Source organism: Rhagoletis pomonella, unplaced genomic scaffold (genome assembly GCF_013731165.1).
Source record: "Rhagoletis pomonella isolate Grant_MI unplaced genomic scaffold, Rhpom_1.0 Rhpom_scaffold_00005, whole genome shotgun sequence".
Lineage (NCBI taxonomy): Eukaryota > Metazoa > Arthropoda > Insecta > Diptera > Tephritidae > Rhagoletis > Rhagoletis pomonella.
The window spans coordinates 1,993,334-1,999,026 of NW_023458559.1; positions in this window are offsets into that span (position 1 = coordinate 1,993,334).

Sequence of the window (5,693 nt, forward strand, 5' to 3'; positions counted from 1 at the left end):
GTCACACTAAAAACGTTCACTTATTTTTATATTTTAGTTAGTATGGAAGGTGCTACGCCCCCTTTTCCGAATTCGGGCAAACTTCGCATAAACCATCTGCATGATAGATCGAATATACCGCATAAATTTGGTAGAATTCGGTGAAGCCGTTCTCAAGTTATGAGGTCACACCAAAAACGTGCACTTATTTTTATATATAAGATGAATTGGTTGGCATTTTATTTTGTTTGCGAATTTTCGATTTTTTTTATCAAGTTGTAGGTTAATAAGCTTTCCGGAAACTCAGTCGTAGCTCGATTGTATGTCAACTAGCTAACCGATCGTGAAATTACCATAAAATTGTTTTGAAAAGGCTTTGAGGATTCGTTAGTCTCAAATTCCACTCCGAGATGTCTTATAGTTTGGTTATATTTTTTTTTTGTTGTCGATTTTTTTCGATGCTCCAAGCCTGAAGCACTTACTACCTAATTGGATGCAAATACCCTAGCGAGCTAAGATCACCACGCAACCGGAGATATAGACCAGTATTTTGTTGATTTGAGGAACGATTTTTTTGTTGCAGACTTACTTATTAATTTTGATGTTGAAGATTCAGGGGTTATGAAAGTTTTTCTATTATCCTTAAATTATTTTCGTATTAAACCTGTTTAGGAATACTTGTTATATTTTTATATTTTTATTGATTAAAATTCTGCTTCTATTTACATTGGTATAAATTTGTACATACGTATATATATATATATTAGGGCGGGTCGATTTAAAAATCGCTCATTGCTCTGTGAAAATCGTATGCTAGGGATCAAAATAAGAAACTTTGCCGAAGGAACCATACCTCTAAAACGAATTCTGATGTCCCCCAATTTGGGTCGAACTTTTGGGTAGGGGCAAATTTTGAAAAATCCCACTTTGACCCATTTAGAGTGCTCCAATCGAGTCCAAATGTATGACCGACCCCCACTAACTTTGGACGGCCGATACACCCATGCCAGTTCCACACCCCCTGGAACTCCCCTGGGGGTTCCCCATACAATCATTTAAAAAAATCACCATTTTTGGCCTTTACATGAAAAAATCAGCTAAATGGCTATGTTTTTTCTTTATTTTTATTTATTTATTTATAATAATATTTATTATTTATTTATAATAATATCTATTTTTTCTCTTAAGAAATTTATTTAGTCAGAACATATGTAATAGAAAAAATTAATTTAAGTGAGTTATAGAAAAGAAACTAAAAAAAATTATTGTTTGAAGTCTTTTTTACTTTCAAGTCTGGGCAATTTCGCACGGTTCTCTAATGTCGTCGCCATTACAGCCTCTACATTTTCCGGTATAACCCGTTTGGAAACGCTAGCTAGCAATTGAACATGTCGTTCCGTTCCTTGTATGTGTGATGGAATTTTTGGATCATTAAACGGTGGATCATCTTGATTTAAATATTCTTTCAACGTATCGTACGGAATGCTTCGCGTGAATGGTGGTTCAAATACGATATTTATATCATTCAAATTGATCATTTCCGTATAACTTGTGCAATTAAAGTTTATATCTGGTTTTTTATAAACTCTAAGTTCCATTGGCTCGTCAACATCGGTTCGATAGCGTAGAATTTTCTTGATGGCACAGTCGCGCTTTTCTTTGCTATCATCAAACAACATTGATAACAAGATATTTTCCGAATGCGCATAATATGAATTATCTTTAATTACTTGATTGACAATTTTGCGTAAACGAGGTTCTAGAAATCGTGACCAACCAATGAACTTGAAAAATAATGCACTGCCGTACACGACAGAGCTGTAATACTTGATATTGAAGTACATTGGCACATAACATTTAATTATAAATTCAACCAGAATTCTTAAATTTGCATCTGGATTTTCCGTTGTCACATATAATCGCAATAATCTAGCGGCCTTGGTGAGCCACCGAGAATGTACAATTTTCCCTGGTTTGATGTTAGCCAGATCCACCGGAACCACGCCGCTAGAAATTGCATGGGCCATGTCGTATAAGTACTTCGAATCGGTGGAAAATTAAATTTTTTCTGGAGCAGGGGGCATATTTTGCAACTCAATTTTCTGGAAGCCGTCCACCACCTGAAAATATATAATAATAAAATAATTAAAAATGGTTGACAATTATAATAAATGAGTGATAGCAATAACTTACCGGAAGAGTTTCACAAGTTTCGATTTGACGGCTCAGTTTTCCGGTTGCCGATCTTGGTCCAGTGCTGGTTGATTTATCCAAAGATTCAAACAAATGCCGAAACGGAAGTTCGTTGAAGTGTAGAAGGCAAACGAACCAATGCAATGGTCTTTTTAACAGCAATTCGAATCGTCGTATAATTCCACCGTCTGGGCCAGTGTTTGTTGGCTCACCGTCAGTGCATATTCCAATTAATGCATCCAGTGATATATTTTTATCGTTGAAAAAACCATTTAATTTGGTTGTTTTGTATTCAGCGGTTTCATGTTCCAGTCTTACGTAACCAATCAATTCAGAATTGGGTTCTCTCAAAATAACAAGATGAGGTTCTTTTACCATCCTAGTATGATACTTCTCATCAATTTTATCTATCGTTAAAGTATCATCTTTTCTGCCATCGAATGAAAACGCTAACAAATTGGTATCATCTAACCGTTTGCGAAGCACTTCTTGTCTGCATTTCTCTTTTTCTCTGCGAACTTTCGATTTATCCATGATGAGAGGTTTCCCATGCTTATCTTTAATTTTAAAATCATGCAAAAGAGCGGTTCCCAATCCTGATGCTACTCTGTCAGGCACACCAAATCTGTCACATACCAAGGCAAAGTTAAAACAATCGTATCTCTCTGTGTATTGTGAACTTGTGCTTCTATCCATATCTTCTTGAACCGGTGGCGGTGCGTATGTTGAATCATCAGGATCTTGGTATGTTGGCATTGATGACATAGACGTTGCTCCTTGCTCTTCAGTTTCCATCACAAATGCATCCATTGTTAGTCTTCTCTGATTATGTTGATCGTGCATGAACTCTTTGAGGCGTTCGGGAACCCAGCCGCATGCACATGGAGCTGCCTTCAAATCGCATTTACATGTTCCAATGTAAAAAATTGTTTCCAGAGATTTTACATACTCTGTAAATTGTTGGGTGTTGTTTCTTCTCTTGATTTGCTCTTGATACTTGTCAAGCAATTTATTCAATTTATTAAATACACTTTTTTTCAGCATTATTTCCATACCAAGTTTTTCCCAAATTCCAATCAACTTATCTTGTACTTGAATAGTGAATGATTTATGGGAAAACTTTTTTTTTGTTCTGTTTTAGCATGTTCGCTTAAGTAAAAATAATATCTCAAGATATCCAGATGGGTTGGTAAATTAAGATCAGTTAAATCAGTAGACACACCAAAAACAGTAACATCATGCTTGGGTATATGACTCATTGGGTTTTCGATAGTTGTTGATGTAGTTGCTTCATCTTGCGGTGTAGAGGATGGTGGATTCATTGTAAACTTTTTGATTTGGAATGGTCACTTCACTTATTATTTTTTTTGAAATATTTTTTTATCTGAAATTAGCACTTCACACTTTGAGTTCTTCACAACGACTTAATGCATTCACAAAAACTGTTGCGTTATATAGTGATACAGTGATACCTTCATTGTTTAAAAGGGTTGCGGTGCATTCCAGTGATACCTTAATTGTTAAAATGGTGGCAAAAAACGCGCATTTCTTAAGAAGGTGCCTTAAAATACCCACAAAAAGGGTTGTAAAAACAACCTTCATTTCTTAAGTAGGTGCTATAAAAAAACTACACAAGTAAGTTTACGATATGCAGCTGTGTCTTAAAAAACGCACACAAGCAATTTTCCGATTTGCAATTGTGTCACAGTGATACCGTCATTTTTTAAAACGGTTGAATAAAAAACCCACACAACAATGTTTACGACATGCAAATGCATCACAGTGATGCCTTGGTTTTAAAAGGGTTGTAAAAACGCTAATTTCTAATAATTTTTTTTAATTTCTTTTCTATTACTAAGTTAAATTCATTTTTTCATTTACATATGTTCTGACTAAATAAATTTCTAAAGAGAAAAATAAACTCCAAAAAGAAAAAACATAGGCATTTCGCTGATTTTTTCATGTAAAGTGCAAAACCGGCGATTTTTTGAAATGTTTGTATGGTGAACCCCCAGGGGGTTCCAGGGGGTGTGCCACTGGCATCGGTGGGTCGGGCCTCCAAAGTTAGTGGGGGTCGGTCATACATTTGGACTCGATTGGAGCACTCTAAATGGGTCAAAGTGGGATTTTTCAAAATTTGCCCCTACCCAAAAGTTCGAACCAAATTGGGGGACATCAGAATTCGTTTTAGAGGTATGGTTCCTTCGGCAAAGTTTCTTATTTTGGATCCCTAGAATATGATTTTCACAGAGCAATGGGCGATTTTTTTGCCTCCCCACAAATCGACCCGGCCTAATATATATATATATATGTATACATGCATGCAAACTTTGATGGAGCAGGAGGAAAGCAGGGAGTTTTATGTGGTGTGCTGTGAATAATTGTGGTGTGGTTGTTTGTTTCGGTTATTTATACATAAGTTTTAATAGGCAAATTAAGAAAATAATAATAACAATATTCTCTTTACTACGCCAAAATATTAAAATTTTGCTCGCACTATATTTTGGTAACCCACTATAAAATTACGAAGCCAGGTGTAACAACAAAAAAGGAGGCGGAAAGCGCGCTCATTTGGATAAAAAATAGACACAAAATTAGCAGATCAGAATTAATCAATGAGCAACTTAGAGTTTGAGTGAGAAAACATGAAAGGTAAACATATGGAAAAGTATGAATTTATGTTGAGACAGGTTAGGTCACTAATGTTCACTCACCACATGGTACTTAGGAGAAAAAAACTGCTTATTTAACATTGTTATGCACATAAGTTTGTACACCTTTTGATGTGACAAACAAATGTAAATGTGAAAGGTAAGTCGAAAAAAAACGAAGGAAATCGGGTTATTACTTATTATGAATTCAACTTCAAATTAAAATTTTGGTTTTACTTCTATTTAGATAAAAGAGCAATAACTAAGGGTAAGTATAAATGGTAAGTGTAGCTGGTAGATATAAATGGTAAGTATTTTATAATGTCATATATGTAGATACTATTAACTCTTTTTTTTCTTTTAGGTGCAATCACTGTCTTCTTTTGTTAATTTTCTTTTTAATTTTGAACTGCAGGCTGAACTTGGAAAGTGGGGAAAAAATCATGTTGGAAGCTAGAGTTTTTTTTTTAGCTATTATGTACTTCGCATAGAATCACTTTGTTTAGGCATGAATTTAAACGGATTTGGCGATGAAGAAAGAAACACTTATCTTCCTTCAGGTCAATTGGCGGGCCTATATTTGATGGTACTTATGCAAAATTTTCCGATTGAAAGGCAGGATATCCTGTCGACTGCTAGCGATGATTAAGTGATTGTTATACGCTGGCGGCCAGGTTTAGGTAGAAGCGGATCTTTTCCTTACTACACTTTTAATATGGTGATTCACAGCTAGATCCACACAAAGATGTAGCTTGCCAAATTAGTGTACGCGGAATGTAATGATGTATTAATTTCTGCAAAACATGATTTTTAGTTCGCTTGGAAAGTTTTCTTATATGAATATATGTACATATCGGGACTCGACAAAGA